The sequence below is a fragment of the Eretmochelys imbricata genome, chromosome 1 (assembly GCF_965152235.1).
Source record: "Eretmochelys imbricata isolate rEreImb1 chromosome 1, rEreImb1.hap1, whole genome shotgun sequence".
NCBI lineage: Eukaryota > Metazoa > Chordata > Testudines > Cheloniidae > Eretmochelys > Eretmochelys imbricata.
The window spans coordinates 42,331,629-42,354,765 of NC_135572.1; the positions used below are offsets into that span (position 1 = coordinate 42,331,629).

At 39.9% G+C, this 23,137-nt stretch overlaps 1 protein-coding gene across 4 annotated transcripts in view; it reads right to left on the bottom strand.

Annotated features, from left to right (window-relative positions):
* MICU2 (mitochondrial calcium uptake 2) overlaps positions 1-23,137 on the bottom strand; it is a 257,427-nt gene that overhangs the window by 135,374 nt on the left and 98,916 nt on the right. The window contains exon 2 of one of the 4 annotated variants that reach the window (XM_077809379.1): positions 18,454-18,636. The exons of the other annotated variants lie outside the window; for them this stretch is intronic. The gene's annotated coding sequence lies outside the window, so the exon portion shown is untranslated. The remainder of the gene's footprint in view (positions 1-18,453; positions 18,637-23,137) is intronic. 4 annotated transcript variants of the gene reach the window in all.

Sequence of the window (23,137 nt, forward strand, 5' to 3'; positions counted from 1 at the left end):
ATACTTTTTCAACTTCCTGGCAAGAATACTGAGAGAGACCATATCAAAAGCTTTGCTAAAGTCAAGATATATCAAGTCCACTGCTTTCCCCATATCCACAGAGCCAGTTATCTCATCATAGAAGGCAATCAGGTTGGTCAGGCACGACTTGCCCTTGGTGACTCCATGGTGACTGTTCCTGATCACTTTCCTCTCCTCCAAGTGCTTCAATATAGTTTCCTTGAGGACCTGCTCCATGATTTTTCCAGGGACTGAGGTGAGGCTGACTGGTCTGTAGTTCCCCGGGTTCTCCTTCTTCCCTTTTTTAAAGATGGGCACTCTATTTGCCTTTTTCCCATCACCCCCCAAATGCCATGAGTTTTCAAAGATAATGGCCAATGGCTCTGCAATCACATCAGCCAATTCCCTCAGCACCCTCGGATGTATTAGATCTGGACCCATGAACTTGTGTATGTCCAGCTTTTCTAACTAGTCCTTAACCTGTTCTTTCACCACTGAGGGCTGCTCACCTACTCCCCATACTGTGTTGCCCAGGACAGCAGTGTGGGAGCTGACCTTATCTGTGAAGACAGAGGCAAAAAAAGCATTGAGTACATCAGCTTTTTCCATATCATCTGTCACTAGGTTGCCTCCCCCATTCAATAAAGGTACCACACTTTCCCTGACCTTTTTTTTTTGTTGCTATCATACCTGTAGAAACCCGTCTTGTTACCCTTCCCATCCCTTTCTAGCTGCAACACCAATTATGCTTTGGCCTTCCTGATTATACCCCTGCATGCTCGAGCAATATTTTTATACTCCTCCCTAGTCATCTGTCCAAGTTTCCACTTCTTGTAAACTTCCTTTTTTTGTTTAAGCTCACTGAAGATTTCACTGTTAAGCCAAGCTGGTCACCTTTCATATTTGCTATTCTTCCTGCACATCCGGATGGTTTGTTCCTGCACCCTCAAAAAGGCTTCTTTAAAATACAGCCAGCTTTCCTAGACTCCTTTTCCCCTCATATTAGCCTCCCAGGGGATCCTGCCCATCATTTCCCTAGGGGAGTCAAAGTCTGCTTTTCTGAATTCCAGGGTCCATATTTTGCTATTCTCCTTTCTTCCTTTTGTGAGGATTCTGAACTCAACCATCTCATGGTCACTGCTGCCCAGGTTGCCACCCACTTCTACTTCCCCTATCAATTCTTCCCTGTTTGTAAGCAACAGGTCAAGAGGAGAACGGCCCCTGGTTGGTTCCTCCAGTTGTTGCACCAGGAATTTGTTCCCAACACTCCAAAAAACTTCCTGGATTGTCTGTGCACTGCTGTATTGCTCTCCCAGCAGATGTCAGGGTGATTGAAGTCCCGCATTAGAACCAGGACCTGTGTTTTGGAAACTTCCATTAATTGTCCGAAGAAAGCCTCATCTACCTCATCCTCCTGGTCCAGTGGTTTATAACACACGCCCACCACGATATCACCTTTGTTGCTCTCACTTCTAAACTTAATCCAAAGACGCTCAACAGTTTTCTCCAGTTTCATACTGTAGCTCTGAGCAATCATACCTCTCTCTTACATACAGTGCAACTCCTCCACCTTTCCTCCCCTTCCTGAACAGTTGATACCCATCCATGACAGTGCTCCAGGCATGTGAGCTACACCACCAAGTCTTTGTAATTCCAGTCACATCATAGTTCTTTGACTGTGCCAGGACTTGCAATTCTTCCTGCTTGTTTCCCAGGCTTCTTGCATTAGTGTACATACACCTAAGATAACTAGCTGATTGCCCTGCTTTCTCATCCCCCTCCCCCCCACCATTACACCCTCCTCCTTGTGTTTCCTCCCGGTATCCCACTTCCCCACTTACCTCAGGGCTTTGGTCACCGTCCCCTGGCGAACCTAGTTTGAAGCCCTCCTCACTACGTTAGCATGCCTGCCTGCAAAGATACTGTTCCCTCTCTTCATTAGGTGGATCCCATCTCTTCCTAGCAATCCTTCTTCCTGGAACAACATTCCATAGTTGAGGAATCCAAAGCCCTCTCTCCGACACCACCTGCGTAACCAAGCATTTACCTCCACAATTCGACGGTCCCTACCTGGGCCTTTTCCTTCAACAGGGAGGATGGATGAGAACACAACTTGCGCCTCAAACTCCTTTATCCTTCTTCCCAGAGCCACGTAGTCTGCAGTGACCCACTCAAAGTCATTTTTGGCAGTATCATTGGTGTCCACGTGGAGAAGTAGCAAGGGGTAGTGGTCTGAGGGCTTGATCAGTCTCGGCAGACACTCCGTCACATCCTGAATTCTAGCTCCAAGCAAGCAGCACGCTTCTCAAGTCTCTTGGTCTGGTCAGCAGATGGATGACTCTGTCCCCCTTAGGAGGGAGTCCCCGACAACCACCACCCATCTCCTCCTCTTGGGAGTAGTGGTTGTGGAACCCCCATCCTTAGGACAGTAAATCTCATGCCTTCTGGTCAATGGGGTCTCCTTCTGATCCCTTCCCTCAGATTTCAGAGTAACAGCCGTGTTAGTCTGTATTCGCAAAAAGAAAAGGAGTACTTGTGGCACCTTAGAGACTAACCAATTTATTTGAGCATGAGCTTTCGTGAGCTATAGCTCACTTCATCGGATGCATACCATGGAAACTGCAGCAGACTTTATATATACACAGAGAATATGAAACAATACCTCCTCCCACCCCACTGTCCTGCTGGTAATAGCTTATCTAAAGTGATCAACAGGTTAGGCCATTTCCAGCACAAATCTAGGTTTTCTCACCCTCTACCCCCCCACACAAATTCACTCTCCTGCTGGTGATAGCCCATCCAAAGTGACAACTCTTTACACAATGTGCATGATAATCAAGTTAGGCCATTTCCTGCACAAATCCAGGTTCTCTCACTCCCTCACCCCCCTCCAAAAACCCACCCCCATACACACACAAACTCACTCTCCTGCTGGTAATAGCTCATCCAAACTGACCACTCTCCAAGTTTAAATCCAAGTTAAACCAGAACATCTGGGGGGGGGGGGTAGGAAAAAACAAGAGGAAATAGGCTACCTTGCATAATGACTTAGCCACTCCCAGTCTCTATTTAAGCCTAAATTAATAGTATCCAATTTGCAAATGAATTCCAATTCAGCAGTTTCTCGCTGGAGTCTGGATTTGAAGTTTTTTTGTTTTAAGATAGCGACCTTCATGTCTGTGATTGCGTGACCAGAGAGATTGAAGTGTTCTCCGACTGGTTTATGAATGTTATAATTCTTGACATCTGATTTGTGTCCATTTATTCTTTTACGTAGAGACTGTCCAGTTTGACAGTCAAACATTGGTCAAACTGGACAGTCTCTACGTAAAAGAATAAATGGACACAAATCAGATGTCAAGAATTATAACATTCATAAACCAGTCGGAGAACACTTCAATCTCTCTGGTCACGCAATCACAGACATGAAGGTCGCTATCTTAAAACAAAAAAACTTCAAATCCAGACTCCAGCGAGAAACTGCTGAATTGGAATTCATTTGCAAATTGGATACTATTAATTTAGGCTTAAATAGAGACTGGGAGTGGCTAAGTCATTATGCAAGGTAGCCTATTTCCTCTTGTTTTTTCCTACCCCCCCCCCCCAGATGTTCTGGTTTAACTTGGATTTAAACTTGGAGAGTGGTCAGTTTGGATGAGCTATTACCAGCAGGAGAGTGAGTTTGTGTGTGTATGGGGGTGGGTTTTTGGAGGGGGGTGAGGGAGTGAGAGAACCTGGATTTGTGCAGGAAATGGCCTAACTTGATTATCATGCACATTGTGTAAAGAGTTGTCACTTTGGATGGGCTATCACCAGCAGGAGAGTGAATTTGTGTGGGGGGGTGGAGGGTGAGAAAACCTGGATTTGTGCTGGAAATGGCCTAACCTGTTGATCACTTTAGATAAGCTATTACCAGCAGGACAGTGGGGTGGGAGGAGGTATTGTTTCATATTCTCTGTGTATATATAAAGTCTGCTGCAGTTTCCATGGTATGCATCCGATGAAGTGAGCTATAGCTCACGAAAGCTCATGCTCAAATAAATTGGTTAGTCTCTAAGGTGCCACAAGTACTCCTTTTCTTCTTCCCTCAGATGGCTCTTCCAAATCATTCTCCACATAGTACCTGTGCAGAGAGCCTGAAAACGGTTTCTTACCTCTATCTAAGGGTGAGATTTTATCTGTATTCAGTTTTTTTACTGTATTAGGCTTAGACTTGCGTGTTTTATTTTATTTTGCTTGGTAATTCACTTTGTTCTGTCTGTTATTACTTGGAACCACTTAAATCCTATCTTTTGTATTTAATAAAGTCACTTTTTACTTATTAATTAACCCAGAGTATGTATTAATACTTGGAGGGGGGGGCAAACAGCTGTGCATAACTCTCTATCAATGTTACAGAGGGTGAACAATATATGAGTTTATCCTGTGTCTGGCTCAAACAAGGCAAGTTTCTGGAGTCCCAGGCTGGCAGGGAAAATGGGTTAGAAGTAGCCTCAGCACATCAACTGGCAGTTCCCAAGGGGGTTTCTGTGATCCAACCCGTCATACATCCCAAGAAAAGTATTTCCACTCTGGATTTGTACGTAGCTGAAAATTTCTTCTGCTGTGTATCTCATGCTGGTGAATGTGCAGAGTCTTTTGTTGATCAACAAGTCTTTTAAAACCAGATTTCAGAATAGCTCAAGCATACAAACTGAATAAAATTTACAAAAGCAGAGATTTTTACAATGTTAACTGTATTTCCTGATTTAAGACATTTTCGACAGATATTCTTCACACTACTTTTCCAGAGATAGCTACTTTTAAGTGCTTATCCCTCAAAGCCTTTAATACTTTAAGGTGACATACAAAGATTTAAACAAAAATGAAGTAACAGCAAGGTAAGATGCTGAATGCCCCAAGTAGCGAAGAACAGAGGGAGTTTAAACACATACAGTGGTCACCTTTTTACTCCTAGAGAATGCTAAGTAGCTTGAGAATCTTTAAAAGAGATCAGGGTTCTGTCTTTTTTCTGAAAACAAAACCCAGCCATCAAATGGTAAGTCCTCAATAGTCTGCTGCACCTCAGGCACAATGCCAGAATTCTGCAGCCATGAGGCCCTCCTCATGGTCCCAGCCGATGCCATAATTCTGGCTGGGACATCTGCCACGTCCAGAGCTTACTGCAGTGAGGTCTTGACCACCATATGGCCTTGTGTAATGAATGCCTTAAACTCTTCTCTGGAGGCTTCTGGCAACTTGTCTGTGAACTTAGACATGATTGCCCAACAAAGTCATATATAGAGAGCAACGCCTGCTGGTTTCTGCTGCAAATCTGCAGGGAAGAGGAGGTATCAATGTTCCTCCGCATCAAGTCCACCCTCTTGGACTCTTTGTACTTAGGGGTGGATTTATACCTCCCCTGCCATTCTCGGTCAATTGTTGCAGTTACCACCAGCGAATTAGGGGCCAGGTGGGAGTAGAAACCCTCAAAATCCTGTATGGGAATGAAGTACCACTTCTCAGAATGCTTCACTGTCGGAAGCAATGAAACTACAGTATTCTAGAGGGCCTTTCCAGGCTCCAAGAGAGCCACATTTATCAACTCTTCGCAGAGCTGATTGGGAAATATCCAGCAGCTTATGCATATTCTCCTTCAGGAATTCTAACTCAATGTCCAAGGTAGCAGCCATATACTTCAGGAGGTACTGATATGCCATAAGTCTTCAGGTATCAAGGGAGAGGAAGATTTCAGCACAGTAGAGTCATGTGGAGAGGCAGTTTTCAGGACTGGAGATCTTCTCTGGAACAGGAAAAGAGTGAGAGTTTAGGGGCTGAGGAGTGTCACAAGGATTCTGAGGAAGCCACTGGGCATACAGGTAAGATGCTGGTGGCCTGTAAACACTGGGCCAAGAACTCCTGTCCCAGCTGTGGGACAGATGCCTATCTCTGATCACTGATGGTGATTTGAAGGTGATTTCTGGTGCTTATTGGGCAATGACAAGGGGAAGGATGCCCCTGATCTGGACCCTGAGGAGTCCCAAAGGTTCTCTAGTGACCGTGGGGGAACCAGCCTCGATGTGGCAAACAAACAGTCAGACTTGTCTGAAGCCCAATATGGGCACAGCATCAGTGCCAAAGAGGAATACGGGGTCAGAACTGACAGTACGGAATGAGAGATACTCCCACCAAGTACTGGGAGATGCGCCCGCATTGAGGCTGGACCAATGGATCTGTAGCAAAGGATGCACTAGCGTTGAGAAGGCCTTTGATGCCAGACTCAATGTCGGCTTCAATTCCATAGTCTGAGGCCTGGGAAGTGAAAGGTGTGGTGCTGACAAGTTGGGCAGCTCTGCAACACAGCCAGAAGGTACCAAGGGTGCAACACTGCTGCCAATAATCTGATTTTACAAAAGCAAATAGGGATGTAAAACCAACCCAAAAATTGCAAACTGGGGTAACAAAGTGACAGACAAATGCCCTCAGAGGAGCTAATGCAACTTCCACTAAATCTTCAAGTTGCTTTCCCAACCATCATCATAAATATTCCTATAAAATAGTGCTCTGATCCTACGAATGCAGACCACTCGTATTAAATCAGAGAAATTTTATTCAGAAAATAACAAGAAATCTCCCCACATAGAAGCTCAAATGATTAAAATAGCTACTGAATTATTTCTTACATTATTCACGTTATTGACCTATGTTTTAATATTTCTCTAATAGCCAGATGGTCATTAAGAAAAACAGATCTAAGAATTCCATGCAGCTAGGCAAGTGCTGAAAATGTTTTTCCAATTTTGTAGTTTTGTATGTAACATATTATTACTGTAAAAAAAATAAAATGCTAAAACAGTTAACTATTTAAAGTTTAACTATATGCATTGAAGCCCCTTATCTCACAACAGAACACGTTTTCTTTAATTTACTCTCTTTTTAAAATTACATGGAGAAAATAGTTGACAAACAGGAAACTGTATCTAAAACATTTTATCAAATACTTTACCACTGTTACTGTTTAGGTATTATGGTTGCACTGAATGTGTAGCACTAAATGTTCAGTCCTCATTTCTAGGTGCTGGATCTTGACAACTAAAATAGTAGATGCCAAATGAAACGTTATTCTTAATGCACACAGCAGGAAAACTTTAGGTGCTCCCCACATGCATTTAAAAACAGCCTTAGTAGATATGGAAACAGACTTCATAAGTAGAAAAAATTTCTAAGTACAATAAGCCGTAACAGTGGCTCTCAGTCTAAGACCATGACTATCCAAAATATATGAACTTTTAAGAAAAGAAATAAAGATATCACAGGTTAACATGCCTGTCCTTTAAAAATTTAAATTCAATCACACCTTTTTGATTGTTTGCTATACTCCCTTATTCCTCTTCTTCCAGGAGTCTACAGAATTTACCAATACTCTATTTCAGTAGTCACACTTTGCATGAAGTACTTCTGTCTAAATTGTCCACTTATACTTCGTTTCCCAATGCTTAAGATTTCCCCTGAGTTTTGAACTCTTACACCAAGGAAAAAAACCCACCAATTTCACTAGTCTTTTTCATGTTTGTAAATTTATGTTACCTCTCTTCCAAAGACAAGCCCAACTCTTAACTTTTATTCATAAAAGATTTATCTTTGTTACTTCTTATTGCACTCTTCCCCCCCATCTCCCTAAGCAAGGCAATAATATCTTCCTTGTGTGGCATGGTGACCAACACTGCATAGAGTACTCCAGATGGAGTCTAACACTCCTGTAACTGTATCACCTCTTGTTTTGTATTCGGTCCCTCTGCTAATACAACCTAGTAACTTGCTTGCTTGCACCTGTGCACAAGCCTTATGGTTTCAATGATTTTTCCACAATAACCTTCAAATCCTTTTTCTAGTCAGGGTGCTGAATGATTGTTCCATTTCAGCACATACGTATTTCCTTTGGTTTCTTGCTCCCAGACTAATTATTTTACATTTTTCCACAGTGGCATTTGCCAGCTGTTGGCCCAGTCACCTAAACAATTTTAAATCCTTTTGCCTCTGATTGTATTATTCCTAATTCACTGCACTGAATTTTATGACTTTCAAAACAGAAAAACTTACAGTAAACAGATGTATATGCACGAACACATTACTTATGTGGAGGTGTGATGCAAGTGATCAGTGTAATTTATCATATATTTTTGTAATTTATCATGCGCCTTTGGCCATTTCACTTGCATTTTTTACTAATCCCTCTCTACTGGGACTACTTCTAACACGCCAAACTTCTGAGCAGCTTCCAACCACTGCCATTTTAAAAAAACAAAACAAAAAACTTGCCATGAAAATATGTCTTTCCCCAAATGTAATCCTGCTGCCCCAAACTGCATTTATCTGCACATTAGAACCATCAATATCAGTCTCAAACTAGTGACAAGTTTATGGCCTGCTCTTTGATCTACTGAGGGTACAAATGGGAACTTTATTCCATCAGAAGTCCACCATTTTCCCTTTTTCATGGTATAAGGAATTTGTTTCTAGTTCTGGTAGCAGTCAAACTATCAGGCCTTAAAATTATAACGTATACAAAGGCTATGGTAGATAATTTTTAGAGATTTGTAAAATATAGCATTTATAATTTCCCTTACTGATTATAGCACTGGTGTATATAAAGGGAGTTCTCACTCATTTCACGCAAACAGTGATTCAGGATATCAACTAATCTGCGGGTGGGATGAGGGGGGTATAGGTAAGCCAGCAGTCTTTTGGCCTAAATCTTCAACCATATTTGGTTCTCTACAGGTAGAACTCTGCAAACAATGGCACAAAACCAGAAGAAGAAAGGGTAAGCACAGTTTTACAATCTAGTAACTGTTACCTGTTCCTGGAACCAGCCAGGGAATAACCATAGACAAAGGATGAACTAGAGCAACACGGAGGGTTGATTTATTGCTTTCCTTATTGCTTCCCTTATTTGCACAGTTATACTCTCACACACAACTCACTCATGATGGCAGGCTGCAGGCACGGATGTTGGTTTCGATTTTCGCAGGTGGCTAGGGCTGGCCAAACTTCAGCTGCCTGGAAATCAACCCACTAGGCGACAAGAGTCCCCAGAGTCCTTTCAGACATGCGGGAGGGCTCTACTGCTTCCGAGTTTAGCGTGTTGTTACACTTCCTTGTTAGTAACTTTTATCGGGCCGCCCGTCTCGAGATTTATATATTCACCACGATAATACCATCGCTCCATAAAAGGGGATATTTGTTTCTTTGCTTTGCCATTGGCTGTTACTCACACTATCTCACTCATTCCTTACATCAATTGATTACATGTTCATAAACATGAATACAACTGGTAATATAAAGCACTGTAGCTTTAAGCATGCGTCTAACATCACTGGAGACTTTTGCTGCTTGTGGCTTTGTAACAGCATAGCAGGAAACTATTCAGATTGCATTTGAAGGAGCAAATGGGGAGGGAGGGGCATGTGCAGTAGGGCGCGTGGGGACCACGTCTGACTACATTGACTTCTCTCATTTAAAAAAAATTGAAGTTTTTATTTTTCAGGCAACCACCAAGTATTCTGTCATAATCAATACTCCATTTTCACATTTTGCATGTGGGAAAAAAGAAACAAAGCGCAGTTTGAAATATGTGGGTATGAACTATCACTTGATTATGAATTTTAAAAATCCAGGAAGCTAATTCAAAATTTTAATTGAACAAATATGCAAAAGTATATCAGGATTTGCATAATGAATTTGTGTAGTTAAACTGAGTGATTTACCACAGCTCTACCATCCTCCAACTGAGGGCTGGTGTACACTAAAGCTGTAAATCGACTGAAGTGGCACTACTTCAGTTACGTAAGTAACTTAAGTTAATGTAACTTAGGTTGACTTATAGTGCTGTCTACACCATGCTGTGTTGATGGGAGATGCTCTCCTGCGGACTTACCTTACGCTTCTGAGGGAGCTGAAGTACAGAATTTGACAGGAGAGTGCTTTGCCATCAACTTAGCCAGTCTTCACCAGATCCATTAAATCGACACCGCTACATTGATTGCAGCAGTGCCAATTTAGCCATAAGTATAGACATGCCCTTAGTGAGCAGGACTGCTGATCTCACCTGATAGCGTAAAGACTGTAGTCCCATTTCATAATCATCCTTTTTCATAAATGTGAAGAACAATGAAGCAGCTATTATTTTTAGGGCTATCAATTAATGGAATGTTTTAATAGAAGTTGTGAGATTTCCGTGATTTCTTCCATCCAATCCACATCACTCCTTACTATTAATTACATTGCCAGAAAATGATTTTATTGCTGTACCTTAACATTTTGAGACTATTAAACAAAAAATTTAAAGAACTGTAAATATGTTGTTGATATATCTAGTATTGTCCTATTCTGTGACTTTTCAAAAAAGTGGGTTATTTATAAGTACTAATAAATTCATTTAAAACCTAAAAAATTAATATTAAATTGTGTTGGCCTGGTGACAAAATCAGTGGTGTGGACATGAGATACTTTTAGTGGGAGTGCCTCATGGACTGTTATTTACCTGGCAACATGCTCGGTTAGAATACACTACAGTCATGTTGTGGAGGGTAATACTTCTAGCCTTTGAAGTTAAATGTTTTTTATCTCTACTTTTTATCCACCTTGAAATAACATCTTATACTTTAAAAATAAATACTTTTCAGCTGATTTTTATGATCTGACTGTTATCAAACCAAGACTGCTTCTGGCAGAACAATCCACCAAAAGGGTAGAGAGGCCTGAGCCATGAACCTGCACCTTGTCTGAAGCTAGACGTAGTTTTCCCAACAACTTTGTTTCAAATAGACTGTTTGATAAAGGTAAAATTAGTTCCCACTGCTATCACAGTGGTTCTCAAAATGCGAGTCCTGGTCTGCTTATATAGTACCGGTCATGTGATACAGATTATCTTTGTGTTTCCAGCTGTTAAGTCACATTATTAGAAGGTAAGAAGTATATTAAAAATGGTTCTAGACATGAATGCAAATTTTATGTAAACAGATATGGTATATTTTTAATGATTGTCTTGATGTTAACAGTTTAGGTGAAATGATTCATTGTATATTAAATTGATTCTTGTTTTATTTAATGCATTTTCAAAGCAAATTTGACACAAATATTCCCCTGACTTGAACTAACTTGCGTTAGACAAAACAGAGAAGGCCATGTCCAGAAATCTTATGTGATAGCAGGACGTTAAAACCATATTTGACTTTGTTTATTGCAAAGGGAATAAATTTGTAAAAATTTGAAAGTTATACGTGAAGATAGTGAGTAGGGACAGCGGAGAAAAATGAATTCTCCTAAAAAAAAACCCACCTGGAAATCAAAGATGAAAGGAGAAAGTTTCACACACAGATTCCTGAATCCTTATTTATTGTGTATGTTTCATGATAGTTGTTTTAGAGGCCTCAATCCAAGATTAGGGATTTATTGTGCTAGGCATCATGCAAACAAGTCAGACAGATAAGCCCTGCTCTAACTCACAGCGTAGGATTAGGTCAAGATGAAAGAGGCAGAAGAATAGACAGAAAGGTAGGTGATGGGGGGATGAAGTAGTAGTAAAACAAGCACATTTCACATAACTGTGTGCCACCTGACTAACTGTCAGATGGCAGCATTCCATAAGAAACATGGCAGTGTGAAATCATAAGTAGGGGAGGTGAAGGAGGACAAGGTAATGATTTTGTGAACTTTGACCAGCAATAAAAGTGAAGGTGAACACTGCAAGAGAGATAAGATCTGGTGGTAGGGCAGAGTTAAATAGATAAAGGCCTTAAAAGGTAAAGATACACCCTTAAACCCCTGTCTATAATTTGAAATTTTCTTTTAGTTTGTGAACAAAAAGTATAAGCTTTCTGGAAAAGACAAGGGTTTTCTCACACTCTTCATAATATAGAACCCTAATTAATAGAGAAGTTGTCTCGTAGACATATCCAGTAACATCGGCAGACCACCTCCTCTCACCTTCCAAACTGTATGGACTACTTCCCTTCCCATTAATAGTGTAACTCCTTTGTGGAAGTACAGAAATTACTTAGATGGAAAGAAAAGAGTAAAGAGCTCACTACTGCAGCAAAGAGCGTAGAGAGAGAAACAGCAGAAGGAAGAGAGGGATTCACTTCACAAAAATGGAGAGGGGAGAGAAGAGAAAACAGAAAGCCCACTTCCCTGACCCTCATAGCAGGCAAGAGAAGATGAAAGGAAGTGGAGGGGAATTAGTTTGAGATTCAACTAATTTTCTCTTGGGACCTAAGCCAAGACTTGAACTAAGGATCACAGAGGTCGTAGTTAGTTCATTATCTTGAAGTCTCAGTTGATCTCTTGATATATCATCTTCAGTTTGTATGTTCATGACGACTAGTGGATTTTACTAAAAAGGAGGGAGGCTATACTGAATCATAAAATCTCTAGAGAAATACTGTTTCAAATTCAATGCAATTCCATCTAAATCAGAATTACACCAAGAATGAATTTGGCCCACTCTTTCTAAAATCCCTATAAGATGCCACTATACTGAATGAAATCCAGAAAACGTTTGCATTGACTCCTATATCTTTCATGCTAATTATGGGATGTTTGGTCTTTTTTAATTTTTCAAGACCAAATGCACCTTACATAGGTTCAAGGCTAAAAATAGTTATACTTAAATAAAAACAGCAATTTAGTATTACATTGTAATTATCAGATGATTATATTATGTAAGCAAAACAATCATTCACATTTTTGTAGTTTTGTTTGCCTCAAATTTCTAATTTCTTGCATTATTCCCTTTATGACTCAGCCCTTAAGAAATTTAAGATAGTAAGGTCCAATCAGCCTGGGTCACTGTAATTCTTTGCCTATGAAGCAAGCTACAGTTCCAACTATGTCCTGGATCACTAAGTGATACATTTTCTAAGGTGTCATAACATATTAAAAAGTGACATGTTACACAGCTGTACATAAAAATCACTACCAAACATTTTCAGAAGATGTCTTCCTTCTAAAACATGAAATTTAAACCAAAATACACAGGTCTGTAGCCTGCTATTGCATCCACAAATCACTAGACACCACTAAGTACTGTAGCTGCAAGAACTCAAGCAGTAAAGGGGAACAGAAGAGAAAACTACTGATAGACAGGTGGTGCTTGTGCTGATAATACAAAGCACTTTTCCTTCTCTTAGCTGTGGGAGAAACCATGGAAAACTACAAAAACAGAATGCTATGTAACTGGATTATACCAGTTGCTTCACACCATGGCTCTGTAAGTATGAATGAATTAGCTGTATAGATTTCAAACTTTACACCATGGTTGACTTACTTCTAAATTGATTTTCAGCTATAGCTTTTTATGTACTGAGAGTATTTAAGGCAATGTTAGCAATGGTACAATTCTGCTGTTCCACCTAAATTATCACCACTGTTAGTATAAAAGTGAACAGGGCACTTACAAAAAGATTTAAAGTAGTTTGTATGCTTTTTTTTTTTTAAATCAAGCCACAACATAGGATATAGTTACTGTTAACTGAATTGAATTTATGTCTCTCTCTCTTCAAGGGAGTTGTAAACATACTTTCCTCAACACACCTTTCAGATTGAAATTCCGAACAACTAATGCTTCTGAAATGGCCATCCCTGCACAAAGATACTTGAAACTCTGGGCCAGTACCAAAACTGGAATGGGTAAACTGTGATTTAATTAACTCATTATCAGTGTAAATGGAAAATGGGATGTACTATAAGAACGGGTGGCATGGATTCAACGAGGATGCTAAATTCAGTTAGTATGAAGAGATAAGTTAACTATAAAATCTACATTATATGTAATCAGTTCTTAAATCTGGTCCTCAAGAACGGAACGTCTGAAGTTATAAAGCTACCCAAAATGAAACGTTTTATTTTAATATACTTCAAGTCAGTTCACTAATCACTATAGGTATGAACTTTTCAACATATACTAATCACGGATCCAATTAGCTACAGATTTTTTTATATGCAAATCTACAAAGGCAGTTGGAAGACAAGCCTTAAATAAAAATGTACAGTTAAACACTTATGAAAATATACTCAAAAAGACTATAATTTGATGTAAATATAACACGGCTCCCTACACTGGATGAACAGATTATTTTGAAGATTAAAACAGCATTCAGGTTAAGGGCTAAAAAATTAAGAACAATTATAGCACTGTGCAGTACTTCTGAATAGAAAAAGTATATGTTTACCCACAAAATAAATTTCAAAAGGTGCTTTGAATGAATGAATGAATAAATTCTATGACTTAACCAGAAGCAAAGCAAATTTTGGGACACTCCCATATTGCATATAAATACGGCATAACAATATGAGACATTCAAAGCGAAATCTTTGTACTGTAGAGTTATTTGACACTATACTTTGGAAATTAAGACTACAACTTGTCCAATGGACCAACCTGGCAAACATGTCTATTTTTCTTTATGTAGCAATACCGAGCATCTAAAAGCATTTTACACTGGTCTGGACTGGCTACAGCATAAGTTACATAATGCAATAACATTGCAGTAAAGCAAGACATCTAGATGAAAGTTTTCAAAATAGCTAGTTTAAAAAAAGATTTGTAATATCAGGATCTCTTTCACATGAATGAGGTGAAAAATGTATTCAATCAAGTCTACTCTACACAAGAGATGTACACACAATTCTTAAAGATCTATTGTAGCTTTATTTGTTAGCCAAGGAAAATTTCATGTGGCATCTTTCATCAGTTTAAAGCAGGTATGTAAACATCCTTTTTACTCAGTTAAATTAGATGCCATCTTTTATACAAGATAATATACTCCAGCCTAACAAGGAATCTGTGGTATCCTTTTCACTTCTTTTACCTTCTAGCCAAAGATGTACTCCTGTTGCCATTTGCCTTTTCCATGTTTTATTTCCATAAACCAAGTACTATTACAACACTCAATTTTATATACTACACAATTTTAATATAACAATATTTGCAAAGGTCACAATGTAATTAAAAAACACAATTAAGCTGGATAATTTAAGACTGGGTCAGGCCCTCAGCTGGTGTAATTTGACATAGCTCTGCCGATTTACACCAACTGAGGAGCTGTCATTCTACCACAATTTGTGCACCTACACAGTAAGGCACCCAATGATTTCAACAGGACTACTCAGAGTATAAAAGTAACCACATGTGTACTGTAAATCTTTGCAGGACTGGGGTCTGTGTAGAATAATTGTTAGAAAGTGGGCCAAAACGGACCAGGATATTTCAAACAAAATTCAAAGTCAAAAGATCTTCAAATTACAATAAGAAAAGCTCATTTGAAGTTGAATCTAATAATGCAAAGAGGAAAGGATTTGTTGAAGACACACACAAAAAGGCAATTCAATAGAAAATAAATAGAATAAATATTGGAAGTTGAGCCCAGGATGATAAGTCCACAAGGTGACAAAGAGACTGCATTAAAAAAATAAACAAAAACATGTTTGAGTTTGAAACAAGGAATATACACAATTAAACAAATACCAAATCGTGTTAACTTACAAAGTGGTCAAAAATGAAGCAGCAATGCCATTAAAAAAACCCTTTTCATGTAACCTAACTCATAGCAGTAAATACCTAACTTAATTATTAAAATGATCATGAAATGATAAATTTCATGATTCTAAGGAAAGGAAGGAGTGAGAGCAGCAGAATAAGGACAATGGACTTCAAAAAAAGGAGACTTCTAACAAACTCATAGAACTGATATGTTAGATCCCAGGGGAAGAAAATCTAACGAAAAAGGAGTTCAGGAGAACTGGCAGTTTCTAAAAGAGACAATATTAAAACTGCAGCAGCAAACTATCTTGAGACAAAAGAAAGATAGGTAGAATAGTAAGGGACCAGCATGGCTTCATCAGGAGCTCTTTAAATGACCTGAAAATCAAAAAGAAATCCTACAAAAGGTGGAAATTGCCAAGGATAAGTACAAAAGAATAGCAGAAGCAGGTAGGGACAAAATAAGGCAGGTCAAGGCATAAAATCAGTCACATGTAGCAATAGACATAAAAGGCAGTAAAAAGAGGCTCTATAAACACATTAGGTGCAAAAGAAAGATGAAGGCAAGCGTAGGTCCACTGTTTAGTGGGACAGGAGAGCTAATAATGGACATCAAGAAGGATGAAGTGTTTAATGACTATTTACTTCAGCCTTCACTAATAAGGTAAACTGTGACCACATATCTAATATAATTAATATTAACAACAAAGGGGAAGGAACACAAGCCAGACAGGGAATGAATAAGTTAAAGAATATTCAGCTAAGTTAGATGTATTCAAGTTGGCAGGGCCTGATGAAATGCACCCCATACTTAAAAAACAAGCTAAGGCAGTCTCAAAACCATTCGTGATTATCTTTGAGAACTCAAGGGGGACACAAGGTCCCAAAGGACTGGTGGAAGGCAAAGTACCCTATCTTTAAAAAGAGGAACAAAGAGGACCCAGGGAATTACTGATCAGTGAGCCTAACTTTGATACTTGGAAAGATACTGTAACAAATTATTTAACAATAAATTTGTAAGCACCTAGAGGATTGTAAGTAATAGCCAGCATAGATTTGTCATGAACAAATCATGGCAAACCAACCTAAATTTCTTCTTTGACAAGGTTACTGGCCTAGTGGATGGGGGGGTGAGGGAGGGAGCTGTAGGTGTGTGATGTTTTCGTAAGGCTTCTGACACAGTTCCACATGATGTTTTCATAAACAAACTAGGGATATGTTGTACAGATGAAATTACTATAAGGTGGATGCATAACTAGTTGAAAGACCGTACTCAAAGAGTAATTATCATTGGCTTACTGTCAAACTGTGGGGGACAAATGCAGTGGGGTCCTGCAGGGGTCAGACCTGGGTCTGACAGTATTCAATATTTTCATTAATGACTTAGATAATGGAGTGGAGAGTATGCTTATAACATTTGTGGATGACACCTAGCTGCGAGGGGATGCTAGCACTTTGGGAGACAGTATTAACGACTCTGAAATCAACAAGATGAAATTCAATAAAGACAAATGGAAAGTACTACACACAGGAAAGAAAAATTAAATGCACAAATACAAAATGGGGAATAACTAGTTAGGTGGTAGTACTGCTGAAAAATATTTGGGAGTTATAGTGGATTACAAACTTTACATGAGCCAAAAACATGGTGCAGCTGCAAAACAGGATAATATAATTCACAAGTGTCATACATAAAATATGGGAAATAACTGTCCACTCCACTCCACTCAGCACGGGCGAGACCGTAGCTGGGATACTGTGTCCTATTCTGAACACCACACTTCAAGAAAGAAGAGGAAAAAAATGGAGAAAGCCCAGAGGAGAGCCACAAAAATGATAAGCAGTTTGGAAGACCAAAGAGGAAAGGTTAAAAAAAAACTGCGCATGTTTAATCTAAAGAGAAGAGAAGAGTGAGGGGGTACCTGATAACAGTCTTCAAATATGACAGGTTTCAGAGTAGCAGCCGTGTTAGTCTGTATCCGCAAAAAGAAAAGGAGGACTTGTGGCACCTTAGAGACTAACAAATTTATTTGTTATCTTCAAATGTTACAAGTATTATAAAGAGGATGGTGATCAATTGTTTTGCATCTCCACAGAAGGTAATACAAGTAGTAATCAACAATCTAAACAAGGGAGATTCAGACTGCATATTAGGAAACTTTCTAACCATAAGGACAGTTCTGCACTGGACTAGGCTTCCAAGGAAGGTTGTGGAATCTCTGTCACTGGAAGATTTTAAGAACAGGTTGCACAAACATCTCAGGGGTTGCCTGGCTTGGTCCTGCTATTTAGTGCAGGGGGCTGAAATAGATGAACTCGAGGTCCCTCCCAGCCATACATTTCTATGATCCTATGGTTAATTAACTCTGTAGCAGACCTTCACCTTTTTTGGTGGTGGGAAGGAAGGCGTGCTTCCAACCATAACCTGACAGAAGAGCGATTCAAACATTATGCAGGCGAAGTACTTATTCCATAGTCACTAATGAAAAACTTTCCTAAGGACAAATTTTCCTAATTAGCTTTGATTGACATCCACTAAGTCTCCTGCTGCTGATTTCTGTGAACATTCTAGTGAATTTTAGGATTAAGTTTTAAAAATAGCAAATGTCTTATTTTCAGGCCTCAAAAAGAAGACCACTTTCAGGATTTATTTAAAGATTATTTCCTACCAGGTAACCTCCTTTGTCATATATACATATATATTGCAACAGCCTGTGATGGTTCATCACCATTTTTTTAAATTGAATTTTTTGCATCATAAGATCAGCAAGAATCCACCAATAGGCCAGAATAAATAGTGATGGGAAAACCCGAAAGGAGAATTTGAATAAGCATCCTAAAACCTGGATGTTTGTCCAAACTTATGGAGACTCCCATCAAGCCCAATAACACTCCATCGCAAAACCACCTCTTTCCTATGCAAGTCCTCCTACCTGCCATTTTCTTGTAGAGAACCTAGTAGTCAGCTACTCTCATCTGGTGTAGTCTCAAGATCTCTCCCTCCCAATTCCCCTTTACAGGTTTTCATCTTCCTCTGCACAACCTAAGGCTTCATCTCCTCCTGTCCCTGGATAGGAGCTAAGCTGACACAGCTGGTCTGGTAGCTTCTTCTCTGTCTGTTGAAGTCAACAAGAGAAATCATCAGGAACAGCAGGGGAAGAATACAGGCAATCTCTGGAAGACATCTCTAGACTAGGCAGGGACTGGTGCTAGTGACAGCAACAAGAAAAAAAAGCTTTCCTATTTCCCTATGAAACACTGATTTCAATAAGGATAATCCAAACCCATTACCTTCAAGCCTGTTCTACATTATACTAGGAAACAATTTTACAAACTGAGGTCCTAGTAGAACTATTTTATAGCTTAGTTATGCATGAATAACTGACAGAATTTTTCTATCAAGGTCACATTTAAACATAATTCTCTAAAAGGTACTAAATTCAGTGTTAATTGGATTTTTTAAACAAAGGTAAGTATGCAATTTGATAGTTTTCTACATTTACAAATATTGAATCGGACTGTTTCCATATACAATTATCTTTGCTTAGCAGTGTTCTTAAGGTTATAAAATAATTTGGCTATTAGTTGTCCAGTACTTAAAGGAAAGCACCGACTTCGATGTTTAATACCCTTCAATCTCTGGGCAATCATCTGAAAGTATAACTGATTTTTCAGAAGCATAGTAAAATGTTTATATTACATTAAGTATTCTCAACATCTTAAAGTATGCACTAAAATGTATCATAATGGATATAACAACTTATCTTGGTTCTCTTTTTGAGGCAATAATGGTGGGAATGCATTGTTAACCTTTAAAATTTGACAGAATTTGAATATAGATAACAGAATAACTTTTCTTGTGAATTCTTAAGAGACAAAATTAAGGAAGATAGACGCAACATTTGCTATAGAAACTGATACTGGAGTGGAACTAAGTCTGTATAGAAATTTTCATATATTTTTTCCACATAAAAGCCTTAATACCTAATTTTTTAATCTATTTTTAAAATGAAGAAAGAAGCAGCCAAGTGTGCAGTCTTTAAAAACTACATTGTAACAAACAAGTATACTTACATGATACAGGGGAAAATATTTCCATTTCTGCCTTCTAATAGAACATGTGCCAAATTGGAGGAGGGGGGGGTAGAGAATAGTGGTACTCTTCCAAGGTACACCCAAAAGGTAAGCTACACTCACCTGACAAGCCAATATGAGACTGAACTCATGGTAAATTGTGCAGATGTTCAAAATATGATCACTTGCGCTCTGCTGAGCTCCACTAGGTTCTTCATAAGATCCTCTAAAACCTAATTTCACTCCTCTCTTGTACATACTTTCATCATCAGTGAAACAAATGCTGACATCACTGGGCACGTGAATTAACACCTCACTGAGGTGACTGGAAGAGTTCACCCTTCCATGTGATTTATTCAGATTGTCTGCAAAAATCAAACATTGCTGTACTCCTTACATTTAGTCATAATTCCCAACATCTGAAGTGGTTAAAATGGGATAGGTGTTGCCCCCTGGAAGGTAGGAGACCCAGGGAGTTGGGTGGTGCCCGGGGGAGGGAGGGACAGGGAGTTTGCAGAGCAAGCCTGCACTCACCCTGCCACTGTGGCTTCTGCAGCTCCTGTCCTGCAGGGCTGGCTGGGTTTGGCTCTCTGCTCTGGGCGTTGTGACCTGGTTCCTTGCACATGGGATTGCAGTGCCATTCAGGTTTGGCCGGTCCACCTGTGCGACTCCATCTATGGAGAGGCGGATGGGCCAAACCTGAGTGGTGCCATAACCTGGCAGTAGGGACCAGGCCTCAATACCCAGAGCAGGAAGCTGAGCTCAACCAGTTCTGCGGGACAGGAACCTCTTCAACCAGGTCAGGGGGCTTTGAGGGTCAAAGTGGGACAGTTCTGTGAAATCTGGGACCGTTGGGAGGTCTGTCTAGTTTGTATTTTGAAGGTTTTCTTCACAGCCAAGAGAGCTACATAATATATATTGACAGGTTTCAGAGTAGCAGCCGTGTTAGTCTGTATTCGCAAAAAGAAAAGGAGGACCTTAAGAGACTAACAAATTTATTTGAGCATAAGCTTTTGTGAGCTACATCTCACTTCATCGGATGCATTCAGTGGAAAATACAGTGAGGAGATTTATATACACAGAGAACATGAAACAATATATATATATATATATATATATTATAAACATACAAAGCTTTGATTCTGGAGCATAAGATGGCAGTATGAGAGAGGCAATGGCATGTTGTACCATCACATCTCTTACAACCCCCGATTCAAAGCTCTGATTAATAGCTCATTTTAAATACTATGAAAAACTTCTTAACTAGAGCTTAGTGAATAACTGATTTTTCAGACTGCTTGTTCTGAAAACTGTGCAAAGAACTTATTTCCGACTCAAGTAGGAAAGAACGGTTACTAACCTATTCTGTAGCTGTTGTTCTTTGAGATGTGTTGCAATGTCCATCCCACTCTTGGTGTCTCGGCACTCAGCGCACAGCTGTCAGAAACTTTTTCCTCTCACTAGTACCCGCTGGGTGATTCAAGTGCCCTCTGCTGCAGTGTGCCACTGAAAGCAGGTTTAAAGGGCAGCACTGCTCCCACTACCCTCAGTTCCTTCTTGCCAGAACTCTGATGTAGAGTGGCAGGAGGGAGGGTCATGGTATGGACACATGGAACAGATCTTGAAGAACAAGAGTAACTGAACAGGCTATTAACCATTTTTTCGTCTGAGTGATTGCACATATGCATTCCACTCTTAGTGACTCACAAGCCGTGGAGCAGGAGGTGGGATTGGAATCTATCTAAATAAAAATTGGAGAACAACTTTCCCAGCTCTAACATCATCTCTTGAGTCCTGAATGACAGCAAATGTGAGGACTGAGGACCAGGTTGCCGTTCCACAAATGTCCAGAATTGGAACATGTGCTAGAAAGGCTGCTGAGGCTGGCTGTGATCTCATAGAATGAGCTGTGACTCTGCTCGGCAGGGTGACATTAACCAGGTCACAGCACATGCGTAAGAAGATGCTATCCAAGAAGAAAATGTCTGAGACTGTGATTGTCCTTTTATTGTGTATGCTACCGCTATGAAAAGTTGGGAAGATGTGGTTCTGTGAACATAGAATGCCAGAGCTCCTCTGACATCCAAGATGTGCAAACATTCTTCTTCTCTGCTCAAATGTGGCTTCAGGTAAGTAAATGCAGGATAAGTAAATTTGCTGTTGATATGGAAAGATGACACCACTTTTGGGACAAACCTTGGATGAGGACGCAGGTAAACACTGTGATTAAAAAAGGTTGTATATGGAGGCTCAGACATTAAGGCATACAGTCTCCTACTCTTCTGGTCAAGGTAATGGCAACCAAAAATACTGCCTTGATTGACAGATGTAGCAGAGAGCAAGTAAGCAAAGTCTCAAACAGATAACCCATAAGTCTTGACAACAAGTTGAGATCCCAGGTGGGAACAGAGTCTTGCACCTAAGGGTACAATTTGACTAAGTCTTTCAAAAATTTTATGGACATGTCACGGAAGAAAGCAGATTGATTATCCACTTTAGGGTGGAAAACTGAAATAGTTGTCAGATGTACCTTGAAAGAACTAAACAGCCAAACCTTTGTGTTTCAGGTACATTAAATAATATAGAATGTGTTGAACCGAAGAATGGGACGGCAATACTTCGTAATGGCAAGACCAGATGGAAAAACATCTCCACTTAGAGAGCTAAGTAACCATGGTAGAAGACTAATATTTAGCAGGATGTCTTCAATCTCTTTCAAGCAAGACCACTCTCTAACATCTAGCCATGATGCATGCATGCAGTTAAAGAGACTGCAGGCTCAGGTGGAGTAGTCAACAAAATGGTTACCTACCTACAACTGTTGTCCTTCAAGATGTGATGCAGATGTGTATTCTACTTAGGTATGTGTGTACCCCACTGCTGGAGAACTTTGCCTAGAAGTACCTATAGAAGTGGTACTCACGCCCTGTAGCCCTAGCCCCTCCCCTGGACATATAAGGGCACACTGCACTGACTCCCTCAGTTCCTTCGCACTGTTAGAAGTACAAACTTCGATGCAGAACGGACAAAGGCTCGGTCATGGAATACAAGTCTGCATCACAATTTGAACAACAACAGTTACAGATAGGCAACTGTTTTGGTTTTTTTTCTTTGAGCAGTTGCAGCCATGTTACCATGGTTACTTAGGTGAATCATAAGCAGTACTTGTACAGGTGGAGCTTGGAGTCTATTTAAACAAGGTCTGCAGGGTTGCCCTCCCAAAATTTGCATCTGTCCTGAGCACAGCAGTAATGCCATAGTGATTTGTAAAACTACACACAGAGGGCCAAATAGCAGCCCTGCATATGTTCAGTATAGGAATGTCACTTAAAAATGCTGTTAACATTGCCTGGGCTCTCATGGAATGGGCTTACACCTTCTGAGGAGGTGTAGCCCGGACTACTTTGTGTGCAGTCATGATGCAGGAAGTTACCCACCTAGAGGTGGTCTGTGAAGACACCACTTGACATTTCCATTCAGTCTCCACATGAAACAAAAACAAGATGAGGAGTGGAATGGTTTGGTCCTATCCAGATAAAAAGC